Here is a 17364-nt window from a genome sequence, read left to right on the forward strand (position 1 = left end):
CTATATATAACTATACACCGATATGGACTTAGTTAGGCATGGTTTTTAACAGCCATATACTAGCACAATGTACCAAATTTCAACTGACTCGGATGAAATTTGCTCCTCCAAAAGGCCCCAAACCCAATTCTCGGGATCGGTTCATATGGGGGCTATATATGATTATGGACTTATATGGATCATTTTTGGTATGGTTGTTAAATATCATATACTACCAGCACGTACCAAATTTCAACCAGATCGGATGAATTTTGCTTCTCCAAAAGGCACCGGAGATCAAATCTGGGGATCGGTTCATATGGGGGCTATATATAATTATGGACTGATATGAACCAATCCCTGCATGATTATTGTGTACCGTATACTAATATCACGTATCAAATTTCAACCGAATCGGATGAATTTTGCTCTTCCAAGGGGCTTCGGAGGTCAAATCTGGGGATCGGTTTATATGGGGACTATATATAATTATGGACTGATATGAACCAATTCCTGCATGGTTATTGGATACCATATACTAATATCACGTACCAAATTTCAACCGAATCGGATGAATTTTGCTCCTCCAAGATGCTCCGGAGGTCAAATCTGGTGATCGGTTTATATGGGGGCTATATATAATTATGAACCGATGTGGACCAATTTTTGCACGGTCATTAGAGACCATATACTAACACCAAGTACCAAATTTCAGCCGGATCGGATGAAATTTGCTTCTCTTAGAGGATCCGCAAGCCAATTCTGGGGATCGGTTTATATGGGGGCTATATATAATTATGGACCGATATCGACCAATTTTTGCATGGTTGTTATAGACCATATATTAACACCATGTACCAAATTTCAGCCGGATTGGATGAAATTTGCTTCTCTTAGAGAATCCTCAAGCCAAATTTGGGGGTCCGTTTATATGGGGGCTATACGTAAAAGTGGACCGATATGGTCCATTTGCAATACCGACAAATCCTACCTACATCAATAACAACTACTTGTGCCAAGTTTCAAGTCGATAGCTTGTTTCGTTTGGAAGTTGGCGTGATTTCAACAGACGGACTGACGGGCATGCTCAGATCGACTCAGAATTTCACCACGACCCAGAATATACATGTACTTTATGGGGTCTTAGAGCAATATTTCGATGTGTTACAAACGGAATGACAAAGTTAATATACCCCTATCCTATGGTGGAGGGTATAAAAAGCGCGGACAAACTGAATCTACCGAGGTCATTTACATTTCAACAGGACAAGTACTTGCCGAGAAAACAAAATTTTTGCGACCAAAATGTTCCATGTTCACTGTCCAAAAATAACATATTGCAAAAAGATTTGGGGTTATCATATTCCTCTCTGCGTGTACAATATCAATTGGCACATCAGCATCAATGGTTTCGGAAACAACAATTGATTTTGGACGATCTTCACGAAATTTGCCTAGGAGTGACCTATGATCTCGGTTGAATTCAACATACTATCAATAAGGACGGGTCCATGACGGAGCTTGATCGCTTGGAAGGTTGTAAACAATAATTGCACGAAAATGTTCATTATTTTATTAAATTTTTTTTTTTTTGGTGAGATGAATCTTTGAAGTTGCTGTAAACAACGGAAATAGCGCTCGTATGTAAAAAACGTCCTGAGCACGTATAATTTCAAAAATGTCAAGCGTTACGATAGAGCTGTTAGTTGGTAGATTGCAATAGTAGAATTGCCCAGTCTCGAAATATAAAAGGCAACACTATTCATTTAATGAGTACTGTATGATTTTATGTGCTCAATGATATGTGACCAGTGTTACCGTTGGAAATTTTGAAAAAAGTGGCAAAAAAAGTCTCCTTTTCCAAAAAAGGTCGCACAAAAAGTCGCATAATGTTAAAAAAGTCGCTTGCATTTGTGAAGTCTTTTTATTACAAAAAATATCAAAAAGGTTGCAAAATGCGACTAAAGTCGCACAACGGTAACACTGTATGTGACCTCTTTCTTATAGTCGAAAAAAATTAACAAAGCAGAGCACTGAAAAAATATTTTCGTGAGACCAAAGATTTCATGTCCTTAAAATACGAGTGCTTACCATAGAAGACGCATTTCTCTGATATAAAGTTTTTCCTTGTTAAAAAGTCGATAGACTGTGCAATGAAGTCGTTTGATCCTTATAGTTAAGCGAATTGATATATAATTGGGTACCAGAACATGAAAAAAAATTTGTTTGTCTAATAGCTTATTCACATTAGCCTCGAAATCTTCTGAAAGTAGATTTAAAATCCCTTTTTTATAAGGCAAATGACAATTGAAATCTACTTAAAGTGGATTTTCGTAGTGTAATGTGTATGAGGTATAAGGTCATCTTGGCTTTAATAATTCAGAAGAATTCTTCACAATTAATGAAATCTTCTTTACAATTTTTGACTTTTTGTATCTTGACGGCAAAACAAAAAAGCATTCAAAAAATGGCATATGCTTTTCAATAATTTATTTTAAAGACGTTTCTTACTTGAAACAAAGCATACATGAAGTCAGAGTTTAGATATTTGTTGCCTGGAATCAATTACGTAAAACTCAAATTTAAAGGAAAATTGTTTCTTAAATGTAACCTTACTTCAATTCTTCGCTTCTTTGGCTCGGAATCAATACCAAAATCGTTAGTGTAAAAACAAAATCTTTGGAAACGCGCATGCCTTTTTTCAGTGCGGAACTAGAATTTATGTATCTAATTATTTGCAAACTTATAGTGATTGAGAGGGCTATTCAGATGGGGAATGATCAAAAATAATAGGTCGATCGCTTATATCGGAATGAGTGTGAAGTAACATCATTCCTCATTTTTTTGGGATTTGCTCGATAAAATTCTGGAAACGTTGATTGAAACGCAATGAATGTAGAGGCACTTCCATTTTGTCCCTTTGAAAAATCCTACGACGTGAACGTAATGTATATGGTCCATTTAACGGCCTTCCTTACATAATCATAATTCATGGATTTTATTTGGAACCTTTATGAGCCTTACTGCTATGTTCGAGTCTACTTTTGTATACATAAATAAACATAATATCCTTCAACACTCCCTCTTAAATTAATTAAAAATTTAGACGACAATTTTCAATTCTAAAGTGAGGGTTTCAGGATTTTGTCGGTGAAGGCCATCATGATGGTACAAAGAATTCGGGTATTCCTATGGTATTGGAGAAATGTATAGATTTATCTCTCTCTCTCTCAATTATAGGTTCAAGGAGAATCAGCAGATGATCTTTATACTGTATTCCATCTATTTTTATTAAAAGTAATTTAGAAATAGGTACTTCTGTTGACTGTATTAAGGATTCTCGAGGCCATATCATTTGAGATGGATTGAGATACAAGCATTCCTTTCCTAATACCATACTGAAAAAATTATTGTCGTGAGGTCAAAGATTTCATGTCTTTAAAATACGAATGCAAATTTTGCTTAGAATAGAAGACGCATTTCTCTAATATAAAGTTTTTTCCTTGTCCAAAAGTCGATAAACTTTTCAATGAAGTCGTTTGGTCCTTATAATTAGGTGATTTCACTTAAAAATGGGTACCATAACATGAAAGAAAACATTTTTGGGCTAAGGTCAACTTGACTTTAATAATTCAGAAAAGTTCTTTAAATTTAATGAAATTGTCTTTAAATTTGTTGTCTTTTTGCATCTTGATTACAAAGCAAAAAATAGTTCAAATATAGGACATGTTTTTCAAAACTTTATTTTAAAGACGTTTTTTACTTGAAACATAGCATAATTTCTGCTGGAAGTACAGTCTTAATTTGGAAAATAAAGTTGTCGTTAACTCGTTTTTAAAGGACTTTGATAGAATATGAAGAAAAAAGCTGAGAAAGCGAAAAATTAAAATTTACTTCCTAGAAGCAAGTACACAAAACCCAGATTTAAAAGAGGATTGTGTCTTAAAAGTATCTTTACTTGTATTCTCCGCTTCTTTGGCTCGGAATCAATACCAAAATTGTTAAAGTAAAGACAAAATCTTTAGTCAGTGTTTCCATTTGGTTGATACTGGAATTCATTATTAGCGCATAATTATAAAATAAATATCCGATTATTTATATTAAAAAATTATATATCGTTAGCTTAATTTGTAAAGGTGCTTTGCTTGTATTCTTCGCTTCTTTGGCTCGGAATCAATACCAAAATTTTTAAAGTGAAGACAAAATCTTTGGAACCGGGCATGCTTTTTTCAGTGCATATTCCATTTATTCTCATTAAAGACAATAGCGAGACAGTTACTTGTGTCAACTGTAATAAGAAATGAGAGAAAATAAATTTCATTTTAAAGCAACTGTCAGTTAAGATAAACTTTTTGGCAAAGAGCATGAAAAAAATGAAGTTACATTGTGCAAGGACGTTTTTGTTGCGAAAAAATAAAACGAACTTAAAATCCATCCATCCAATTGTCCATTCATAAAGGAGATGCGGCAAACAAGAGCGTAAAAAGAAGAGTAAAGAAACAACAACGACACTTCAGAATAAGAACAAGAACATCTTGTTTCTCTTACATACGAACATACAAACACACACGACACGCTTTAAACTTAAACTCCATGGGGGACCATTAGGGGAACATGGATGATTGGATGATTGAGCTGGATGGTTAGCTGAAATGGGGCGCGTGCATACCAGCTCAGTGTAGTGTGGGGTGTGATAAATCGTCTCATGCTCTATGGCATATGACCGAGCATGAGAGAGTGTAGTGAGTGAGAGTCTGTATGTGGGTGTGTGTATATGTGAGGACTTAAACTATGTCTTTTTGGATGTTGAAGCTATCTGAAAAGCTGGGTGGATGACTAGCCAGCAGCCTTGGGATTTTTGTTTGTTGTTTTTGTTTTTGCTTTCGAATAAATTCGCTTAGTTGCCATAAATAAGTGCCATTAACACAAATTTGGATGAAAACCAGGAAATAGCCGTGAATAATCTCAATGAAAATATTTTTCTTTCTGGCTCGTTTCATGGCAGCGCGGCATCATTGAAGTTAGTTGGCACAATATTTATTTTTTGTTTTAGTTTTTTTGTTTATTCAGATTTCAAACACGGCAGGTGCCTTGGCCACTTATCACCCATATTAATTTATTTCGTTCTAGGATGGCCTTTTAAAAATCTACCAGGCCAGAGAACAGAAAATATGGCTGTGGTTTTTTGCAAAATTGCACTCAATTTAGATGATAAATTGTAATAGCCAATGTAAAATACGAAGAAAACGGTCAAAAGAGTATCCTTAGGCTTTAAAAAGTTTTAAAACTAAATTTCTTCTTTGAAATCTAAAGAAGGTGGGAATTAGTTTTTGCTTTATGTTTGAGGGATATTAACTACCATACTCATGAACTAATTTATGGTTATAAGGAGCATAATATTATTTTTTGTCAAAAAAACGCTTTAGGATATGTATTCAAAATTTAAAAGGACTATTAAGATTTTTGGACTTTTGCCAAAATTCGAAAAATGATTTTTCGAGGTTTTACACTTAGAAAAACTGAACCCACATTGAAAAGAATATTGTCGTGAGGCCAAGCATTTTATGTCCTTAAAGTACGCAAAACACAAAGTTAAAAGAGAATTGTGTCTTAAAAATATCCTTAATGGAATACTCCGCTTCTTTGGCCCGGAATTAAATACAAAATCTATGGGGCCGAGCATGCTTGTTTTTCACTGTACAATGAAAGAAAAAGTTGGTTTAATTTTTAAATTTAAATTTGCAATTAGTAAAATATAATTGCAAATTGAAACAAATAAGTTGAACTCTTCAAAAGTTTATTTTCAACTTTTTATTGAAAACTGACCTTTGTCGTCGCGATTGTCAACATTCTGGTTTATTTTCACTTTTTCTACTTTTGCGTTAATGTCAATAGATTAGTCGATTTTGGTTACTATGGAAAACCGAAAAATTCAGGTGTCGACAGATTAAGATTACAAAATGTTCTTATGAATTAAAACGGAATATAATCTTATTGATCTTCGTTTGTTGATTTTTTTCGTTACAAATCGATTAGTCGAGTTTCCTAAAAAGTCAAAAGTTGATTGGTCGAACTCAAACCCTCCTCTATATGGCACCACTAACATTTTTTTTTACCAATTTTTATAGCCTAAACCGCATAGTATAACTTTTATCTGCCAAAAAATGTGCCTACCAGAAATATTGATTTTAGACCCCATAAAATATATACCGATCGACACAGAATCACTTCCTGAGTCGATCTAGCGCTTGGTGTCCGTCCGTCCGTCCATGTATTTGTTGTTCGCAGGATTCCGGTCGCAATTATTAACCGATTTGGATGAAATTTGGTATGTGGCGGTTTTTTGGTACAGAGACGAACGCTATTGAATTTGGATCAAAAATCGGATCAAATTTAGATATAGCTCCCATATATATATGTATCATCCGATTTCGCTAAATGGGGTCACGTTGCACTTTTTTACTAACCGCACGGATGAAAAAGACTGTTTTTCATATGTTTGGCTATAAACATTATATGTTTGGAACACAAATTTTTAAACACAATATTTTTGAGTGCAAGCATATAATGTTCATAAACTAGCATAACATGTTTGGGACATATATGTTAATATGTTAGAACATATTATGTTTGGGACATAAAATGTTTGTAAATATAATATGCTTGGATGCAAACATATATTAATTTAGAAATAGCCTATAAACATATATGTGTTTAGTAGCTTGGAGCGATATTGAATTAAGTTGGTGGTTGCTTGTTATTACAAAATTAACATTTTATTTTTCTTTGGGCAATGGATCAGCTACTTCTTTGACAACCTAACCTAACCTTCTTTGATCCTTACAAACTGTGTGGTCCTCTGTTCGAATCCCCGTCCGGCAAAAGGTAAAATTAAAATAAAATGAAAATTATAAAATTGAATAAATTCTTCTACAATGTTTGTATTACAGAAAAAGGTGCTAAGAACTAAAAAATCTCGTGGAAGTGAGAAAGATGTGGGGGAATATACAATTAGGCAGAAACAAAATTTTGAGCATTCAGGTCGAAATCCTATCATGTTAGCACCTATATTACCTGTTTATTTTCATAATTCAATATGATTGTAAATATATAAATAAATATATAAAATTTTGAGCACAATATTGTTTGGGAGAATTTTTTTTAAGCATATAATATTTTTGGGTGCAAAATGCTTCCAAACATATTATATGTTCACATAATAGCATATTGTTTTTTAGAAGACAACATTATTGAATTTGGATGCAAAAATACAAAATGTTTGGAACTTAGACTACCCAAACATATATTGTTTAGACCAATATGCTTTCAAACATATTATATATTGGAAGAGATCAAACATATAAATGTTTGGGCAATACCCAAAAATGTATATGCTTGAAGCAAAATATGTTTGGGAGTATATGTTACAGAAGCGATTTTTTGTGAGGGTGCGATCGTCGTTAAATTAAGCACAAAATAATCTCCTGCATCACCCTTTAAGTCTGCAAAATTTCATCAAAATCGGTTCAAATTTAGATATAGCTCCCATGTATATGTATAACCCGATTTTCCCAAATTTGACCATAAAACCCTTAATTATCAACCGATCTTACTCAAAGTTGGATAAATGTAATCTTCTATAGCACTAACTATATGTGCAACAAATCATCGAAATCGGTCCAGGTTGAGATATAGCTCCCATATATATGTATAGCCCGATTTTCCCAAATTTGGCCATAAAACCCTTATTTATTATCCGATCTTACTCAAAGTTGGCTAGATTCAGTCCTCTATAGTACTAACGGTATGTACAAAATTTCATCGAAATCGGTTCCGATGTAGATATAGCTTCCATATATATGTATCATCCGATTTCGATAAATGGTGTCAGATTGCGTTTATTTACTAACCGATCGGCGTCAAATTTGCCAAAAAATAATCCAATTGACCACCCGTTAAGTGTGCCAAATTTCATCGAAATCGGTTCAAATTTAGATATAGCTCCCATATATATGTATCACCCGATTTTCACAAATTTGGCCATATGTCCCTTATTTATCAACCGATCTGACTTCAAGTTGGCCAAATCTAGTTTTCTATAGCACTTACTATATGTGCAAAAAAACATCGAAATCGGTTCAGATTTAGCTATAGCTGCCTTATATATGTATCGCCCGATTTTCACAAATTTGGCCATAAACCCCTTATTTATCAATCGATCCTACTCAAACTTGCCTACTCGAATCTTCTAAAAGACTGACTCTATGTGCAAAATATCATCCAAATCGTTTCAGATTTGAATGCATTCCCGGCAAAGCGCCGTGAGATGAGTTTTAGGGGCAAACCTTCCTCTCCAAAAGGCCCCTGGCACAAAAGTTTAACGAATCCAGATCCAGAGATTTTCGTGGCATTGTGCGGTAGAAATTAGGCGAGGAACCTCCCTTTTCAGCCATTCCTGGTTGACACGTGCTGAGGGAGATAATGTTGAGTGCTGTTGGTATGTCAATACTCTGAAATCGATATATTTGACAGCCAAGAGTCTCAATGATGTCTTTGGGAGATTTTCCCGATAATATTCAGAATTTTGTTTGATTACGAGTGGGGAGCTTCCATCAGCTTTTACGGCGGCCCACAGCATTACCAGCTTGAGTTCTGGTGCACATTTTCAGCTGACCTCTTGGGCAAGTAAATTCGATTATTTTTATCGTTCACAAACTCCTCAATTTGGAATGGCTTCTCATCGTAAAAAACCAAATTCGTTAATTTACCACTTTCGTCCAAGTGAAGCAACTCCTAGGATCTTTCCAGTCAAACTTTTTTGTTTATCGGTGAGCTCTGGCAATTTTGGTACTTCAAGGGCTCAAGTCCAAGCACATTTTTTAATATGTGGTTCAGCCGTTCTAGCGATAGGGTCAGTAAGTTTTCTATCACTGCGACGTGGATTTCGATCAAATCAGGGCTTCAACTTTCAGATCATTTGTAGTGTTAGGTTAGGTTAAGTTAGGTGGCAGCCCGAGGTATTAGGCTCACTTAGACTACTCAGTCCATTGTGATACCACATTGATGAACTTCTCTCTTATCACTGCCCAGCAAAAAAAGCGTCGCCAAAAAAGTAATGAAAATGTTCTTTTTGGATCCGGAAGTGGTGCAAAATTGAAGCAGAAGCGATGAATTTAACATGGGTTTGTCATAGGACGGAAGTCCTCGATTTCAACTGCCGTTGCACTGAATTTGTATCACTTCTTTAGCTGTGATCCGAATTCAATGTTTTGGATGTAAATTAAAAAATTCTGTGATATTTTGTCAAAAAATTATTTTTATAATTTTTTTAAATTTTTAATGGATACTCAAGTTTGTGGGAAACGTTTGACCTCAAATATTTTCAAAAATTCACAATATTTTCAGATTGGATTTAGCATTTTTTTTTTTCGACAAAATTTAAATGATTTTTACCATTTTATGAATTTTTACCCTGTTTTTAACCTATTTGAAACAAAAAAAGTTAAAATTATCCACATTGTAGTGAAACCACTTAGAGAAGCTTTGAAAACCTCAGAAATGTCACCAGCATTACTGAGGTGTTGCTACCGTAGTGTTGCTACCGTAGTGTTGCTACCGTGTTTTTTCATCAGAATGAAAAAGAAAAGATTTATTCACATTTAAATGTTCGAAGGCTCTAACACTAGCCACTTGTGCTTTTGCAGCAAAAACGATTAACTTTATTTCTAACCGCAATAGATCAAAATGCTTTTGTAAGCTTATAAACAATAAAATGAACTTTAACTGGAATAAATCGTTCAGCTTTCAGGCGGGCGTTTTAGAAATAATGGCAACCTGAAATTGGTTGCAATACATTTCCGATTATTTAATGTTCTCTATGAATATTAAATTATTGCTGCGGCCATATTTGGAATCATAGGTTCTTCCAAATTTCCACACTGCCTAACCATTAAATTCTAATCAATATTTTGCCAAACTAAATTCTTGGAAACAAATATTATCACACTCTTAACCGGTAATATCAATGGCCAAATCTATCAACACTTCAAAAAAAAAAAAAAAAACACAAAACCCATTCGGAATATTCAAACAGAACCTAAATCAACATGAGCACCTTCCAGTTTCTTTTTTACTGCTGTCTGATGGAGGTATTAAGTCAGTCGAGATGGTTGATTGATTGAAAAGTACTTGAAAATATCATATATTTTATTAAGATTAATACGTAAAGTAATAAATTTCATTTATTTTCGGCAAGATTACAAAACCAGCCATTGGGCTATGGCATTTGCCAAAGGTGCGGTATGGCATACAGAGGAGAAGGGGTGCTGGTAGTCGTGTGAAAGCAATTCACTTGAGAGGTTTGTACATATTTAATTTGTTTTGTTTTTTTTTTTGTATTTATATTTATGCGTTATTTTTGTTTTTTGTTTTTCGTTGAGTTAATTTTGAACTCGCACACTCTATAGCCCCTTGAAGTTTGGTTGTGTAGAGGTAGCAGAGGCTAACGCAAAAAAAAAAACACAAACACTACAAATACATTTTATGATCTTCGTTTTAGGAAGGAGAATATAATTAGTTTGTCTTTTGGTTTGTAGCATATGGGAATATTAATTATTGACAATATTTTTAATAAATACAAAAAATGTAATTAAAACTTTTACCAAAAAGGCATTGTGACTATTATTTTGATATGCCAGTGATCATGCCTTAAATTGTCCATAGGCAATTTTTTATTTTTTAATGATTTTCTGGAGAGTATTTGACAACAAAACAAAAAAAGAGGATCGACCTTTCTTTAACGATTTTGGCTTCTTTAAAACAAAGACATTTTTAGGGACCTACCTACCCAGCAAAAAAAAAAATTGGCAGTTGTTCCAAAGGCACAACTTTAAAAATACTTCCAAAAATGTCCTCCTAAAGATGTTCTTTATTTTAACTATACTGAAAAAAATATTTGCGTGATATTAAAGATTACACAACCTAAATTTTAGGATGCGAAATTTACGAAATATTAAGGACAAACTTCTTTAAAATAATTAAATTTTTATTAAAATAAAGTTTATAATCTTAGCTTCAACAATTTTTTCATTAAATTTAGGACACAAATTTTGTAAATTAAAATCGCATGTCTTTGAACTAAGGCGACTTTTCCTTAAAGTAAAGAAACACATTTTTGAATTAAAGAAATTGTCTTTAAATTAACTGAAATATTGAAGCTTTAGATTTAAGATTCAAACACTTCAAATATAGGCTAAGACTTATTTTGAGGATTTAGCGTCTTTGGTTTTGGAGTTAAGAAAACTTTTTTTACTTTGAAGCAGGGCTGTGGATCCGGAGTCTTGGAGTCGGAGTCTGAAGATTTTGCTGGAGTCGGAGTCGTAAAAATGTTGCTCGACTCCGGCTAAACCAAATTTTTTAAAACAATTCACATTTTTGTAACTAAGCAAGTTTTTACGCAAATTAGTTTCCATTGCGTTATTCATTCGATCAATGTACAGCATGATTTTAAATGAAAATCAACTTCCAATTACGGCTATCTTTTTATGTTTCCTAGAATGTTAGACTGGCAGATGGGCTGGATCGATCCATTTTAATGTACATATCAATTTATTTGAAATATTTCGAACAATCGAAATTATTTTTTTTTTAATTTTATTTTAAGGCCATATACATATGCAGAATATTGACAGAAAATTTCTTGAAAGTTGTTTTTTTATAGAAAATTTTGTCAAAATGTTATTTCCATATAAAAAGTTTTGTCAAAATTTTATTTCTATAGCAAATTTTGTCAAAATTTTATTTCTATAAAAAATTAATTCAAAATTTTGTTTCTATAGAATATTTTGCAAAATTTTATTTCTATAGAAAATTTTGCAAAATTTTGTTTGTTACACAAAATTTTTTTCAGAATTTTATTTCTATTCATAATTTTATTTCTATAAAAATTTAAATCAAAATTTTATTTCTATATAAAATTTTGCCAAAATTTTAGAAATATTTTTTCTATAGAAAGTTTAGTCAAAATTTTTATTTCTATAGAAAATTGAGTCAAAATTTTGTTTCTATAGAATATTTTGCAAAATTTTATTTCTATAGAAAATTTTGCAAAATTTTGTTTGTTACACAAAATTTTTTTCAAAATTTTATTTCTATTGATAATTTTATTTCTATAAAAATTTAAATCAAAATTTTATTTTATAGAAAATTTTTGCCAAAACTTTAGAGTAATAGATTTTTTTAACATATTAGAAAATTTGGTAAAATTTTATTTCTTTAGAAAGTTTTGACAAAATTTTATTTCTATAGAAAATTTAGTCAAAATTTTGTTTCTGTTCTACAGAATTTTTTGCAGAATTTTATTTACTACACAAAAAATTTTCTAAAATTGTATTTTTATTGATAATTTTTTCAAAATTTTATTTCTATAAAAAATTGTCAAATTTTATTTCTATAGCAAAATTTCTCAAAATTTGTTTACTTACTGATGCTCACTGATACTCACTGCTATAAAAAATGTATTCAAAATTTTATTACTATAGAAATATTTTTTTCTTTATAAAATTTAGTCAAAATTTTATTTCTATAGAAAATTTAGTCAAAAGTTTGTTTCTATAGAATATTTTACAAAATTTTATTTCTATAGAAAATTTTTCAAAATTTTGTTTGCTACACATCTTTTTTAATTGTATTTCTATTGATAATTTAATTAAACTTTTATTTCTTTAAACAATTTTGCCAAATTTTATTTCTATAAAAATTATATTTATATATATTTGGTCAAAATTTGATTTTTATAGAAAATGTTGCCAAAATTTTATTTCTATAGAAAATTTAGTCAAAATTTTGTTTCTGTAGAAAATTTTGCAAAATGTTATTTCTATATAAAATTTTGCAAAATTTTATTTACTAGACAAAAATTTTTCCAAAATTGTATGCTCACTGATATATCAGTCGAAAACTTGTAGAAATGACTCAAATTTTCAATGAATGAATTATAAATGCATTTTTGCGAAATTGTCTAAACAATTATAAATATTTCCCAAATATTGCCCGAGATTTTGTAGAAGTCTGATTTAAGATTTTATCAAAATGTAGATCTAAATACAAAGTTGTGCAGAGTATATTATAATCGGGCAGTCCGATTTTAGACTTTCCTTGCATTTTTATTTTTTGTTAAAATTGTGTTACGTCCCATAACGTTAGATTTAAATTTTAAGTACATAGATTTTGTAGAAGTATATACAATTTGGTCTAAATCGATTCAGATTCAAATTCATGCATACATTTGAAATATAGAGTTCAATTGGCATCTAATGTGAAATTAAGACCTGTTTTTTGCACACATAAATAAATACGATACTTTATATCGATCCACTTACGGTACCCCCACAATAAAACTACAAATTAGTGGTATTAAAATGAGATTTAGTTATATTACCCGGAGTCGACTCCGGAGTCGGAGTCGAGCTGATGAAAAATGCTGGAGTCGTAGTCGAGCACAATTGGCTATCCGTTATAATTTGGACTTTTAAACTGGTATTTGTTTATACGTGAGTACCTTTATTAATAAACCGTGAAAAGAGAATGAAATTTTGATAAATGAGATCTGTATTCTAATTTTAATTTTGTTGGTCCTAGATTTAAAGCCAGATAGGTCGCTAAAAAATTTCTTTATTTTAAACAAGTAAGGAAAGTCTAAAGTCGGGCGGGGCCGACTATATTATACCCTGCACCACTTTGTAGATCTAAATTTTCGATACCATGTCACATCCGTCAAATGTGTTGGGGGCTATATATAAAGGCTTGTCCCAAAAACATACATTTAAATATCACTCGATTTGGACAGAATTTGATAGACTTCTCCAAAATCTATAGACTCAAAATTTAAGTCGGCTAATGCACTAGGGTGGAACACAATGTTAGTAAAAAAATATGGCAAACATTTAAATCTGAAGCAATTTTAAGGAAACTTCGCAAAAGTTTATTTATGATTTATCGCTCGATATATATGTATTCGAAGTTTAGGAAAATTAGAGTCATTTTTACAACTTTTCGAGTAAGCAGTGGCGATTTAACAGGGAAAATGTTGGTATTTTGACCATTTTTGTCGAAATCAGAAAAACATATATATGGGAGCTAAATCTAAATCTGAACCAATATCAACCAAATTTGGCACGCATAGCTACAATGCTAATTCTACTCCCTGTGCAAAATTTCAACTAAATCGGAGTTAAAAATTGGCATCTGTGGTCATATGAGTGTAAATCGGGCGAAAGCTATATATGGGAGATATATCTAAATCTGAACCGATTTCAACCCAATTTGGCACGTATAGCTACAATGCTAATTCTACTCCCTGTGCAAAATTTCAACTAAATCGGAGTTAAAATTGGCCTCAGTGGTCATATGAGTGTAAATCGGGCGAAAGCTATATATGGGAGCTATATCTAAATCTGAACCGATTTCAACCAAATTTGGCACGCATAGCTACAATGCTAATTATACTCCCTGTGCAAATTGTCAACTAAATCGGAGCAAAAAATTGGCCTCTGTGGTCATTTGAGTGTAAATCGGGCGAAAGCTATATATGGGAGCTATATCTAAACCTGAACCGATTTCAACCAAATTTGGCACGCATAGCTACAATGCTAATTCTACTCTCTGTGCAAAATTTCAACTAAATCGGAGCAAAAAATTGGCCTCTGTGGGCAAATGAGTGTAAATCGGGCGAAAGCTATATATGGGAGCTATATCTAAATCTGAACCGATTTGGCTGATATTTTGCAAGTTTTTCGAGACTCATAAAATATTCGGATGTACGGAATTTTAGGAAGATCGGTTGATATACACGCCAATTATGACCAGATCGGTGAAAAATATATATGGCAGCTATATCTAAATCTGAACCGATTTTTTCCAAAATCAATAGGGATCGTCTTTGAGCCGAAACAGGACCCTATTCCAAATTTCGGTATAGGGACTAATCGGACTAAAACTGCGAGCTGTACTTCGCACACAAAAATACATCAACAGACAGACGGACAGACAGACAGACAGAAAGACAGACAGACGGACATCGCTAAATCGACTCAGAATTTAATTCTAAGACGATCGGTATACTAAACGATGGGTCTCAGACTTTTCCTTTTTGGCGTTACATACAAATGCACAAACTTATTATACCCTGTACCACAGTAGTGGTGAAGGGTATAAAAATGGTTTCTTAATTCCAAAACAAAAACTTTAAACCAAAGATTCTAAACCCTTAAAATAAGTCTTAGCCTAAAGATTCAATATTTTTCAGTTAACTTAAAGACGATTTCTTTCAATCAAAAATGCGTGTCTCTACTTTAAAGAAAATTTATTTTAGTTCAAAGACATGCGACTTTAAGGGAGGGATGCAAAATTTTAAAATTTGTGTCCAAAATTTAATTTTAAAAAATTGAAGCAAAAATTGCAAACTTTATTTTAATTAAAATTTCATTAATAATGACATTTTAAAGAAGTTTGTTCTTAATATTTTGTAAGTTGTGCATTCAAAAATTTAGTTTGCGTAATCTTTAATATTAGGTAATTTTTTTGTGTACACATTCCATTATCGCGCGGAATTCCGCCAGTAGGATAGATTTGTGGTCCGGCAAACGGAATAGAATCTGGGTGTCTGCGTCCAGTTTTTCCCACATATTCGATCCATCGGTGTAACAGTTATTTTCCCCTGGTATCTATTCTGGCGTTCTATTCTCTTAGATCGACGCTAAAAAAATAGTTTACTTGAATTCAAAGATTTTAACCTTCCCTTAAGGATTTTGGTATTGATTTCGAGCAAAATATGGTGTTTCTTTAAAATAAAGATTTTTTTAAGCTGTCTACCTTAAAATCTAGGCTTTATCGAATTTTCGTCCGAAGATTTTTTCTCTTTAATTCAAAGTCTTTCTTTAAATCAAAAATATTTTTCTTTACTTTTAGGGAAATTTGCCTTACATCAAAGATATTCGATTTTAACAGAGGAATGTAAATTTCAACGATAAAGAAAAAAATTCTTAAGCCAAAGATTATGAACTTTCTTTTCATTCAAATTTCTTTATTTTAAAGAAATTTGTCCTTAATATTCTTTAAATTGGGTATCTTAAAATTAAGGTTGCAATATTTTTTTCGGTGTACTGAAAGGTCTGCATCTGTGGACTCAAAGTATGTAACGTAATGTAACGATTTAAGCCCATGGTATAGGGTATAAGAGCTTCGGTCCGGTTTATTCCAGCACCGTTTTGCCTTGTTTAGCTTCTTCGGGTATTGGCTCATGGGAGAATTTTCGCTGTATTTGCTTGGTCTTGGTGGGCTGAATTTTAACAGCCGCTGCTGTTTCGATTTGATTTCATTTGATTTTTACATATAAATTATAATGAAAATATTTTTATGAGGCAACTTTTACTCTTTTGGTTGTTGTTTTTTTTCACAATGTGGGCTCTGTTGTTAATCGGCGCGATGGTCATTGCGAGTGGTGATGTTAGCCGCCGTTAACGCCACCGCTGCCGTTGGTATTGGCATACACCAACGGCCTGTATATCTTATCAGCGGGACAGGTTTTGTTGTTGTTTGAAATATACAATACGGTTTTATTGTTTTTTATTAATATTTTGTTGCTATTGCTATTGTTGTTGTTGCCCAAACAATAACAACATGTTGTATGGCAAATGAGAATTAATGAGCTCTGGCATTTGTCTGTGCGGCCTTTGGTGGTATGTCCGTCCGTCATTATTCGTTCGCTGTTGTTATCATTGGACTCCAATCCCCTCGAACGTCGTCGTCATCTTCCCAAGCGAATGAATGAAAGAAAGCCAAGCGTTGACGGCATACAAACAAAATTTAGCAAAAATAATACAAAAAAATACATAAAAAAATGAATGTTTTAAGTTTATTTTTAGTTTATTTCGTAGCCAAGCGATTCGTTTCATCTTCTTTGCCATCGATTTGTTGTTGTTGTTATTGTTCTCTGTGAATGTGGGTTTTAGTTGGGTGAATTGCTTGTCTCGTTGTCTGTGGCATTCGATTGTTGTGTTGTGTGGAGTCTTGGCTGTGTTTGGCCTGGTCGTTGACATGAAGCAGTCGTGGCCGAGCGGTTAAGGCGTCTGACTAGAAATCAGATTCCCTCTGGGAGCGTAGGTTCGAATCCTACCGACTGCGAAGTAATATTTTTTCATTTGTTTTTTATATATAATTTTTTTGTAGATTTACATACAATTATTCTTAATATTTTTGCACTGAGAAAATAAATAAATAAAATAATAACCTAATAAAACAGGTTATGCAGCTTTAATTTTGAGACATAAAATTTACACAATGTTAGTGAAACCTCTAAAACTTGGACACTCTGAAACCGGGGCAACT

The 17364-nt window shown here is 32.5% G+C and overlaps 1 non-coding gene across 1 annotated transcript; it reads left to right on the forward strand.

Moving 5' to 3' along the window:
• The first annotated feature begins 17078 nt into the window (after nt 1-17078).
• TRNAS-AGA (transfer RNA serine (anticodon AGA)) lies at nt 17079-17160 on the forward strand. Its single transcript has one exon. It is a non-coding gene; the product is annotated as a tRNA-Ser (tRNA).
• Nucleotides 17161-17364: the final 204 nt, after the last annotated feature.

The sequence above is a fragment of the Haematobia irritans genome, chromosome 5 (genome assembly GCF_050003625.1).
Source record: "Haematobia irritans isolate KBUSLIRL chromosome 5, ASM5000362v1, whole genome shotgun sequence".
Classification (NCBI taxonomy): domain Eukaryota; kingdom Metazoa; phylum Arthropoda; class Insecta; order Diptera; family Muscidae; genus Haematobia; species Haematobia irritans.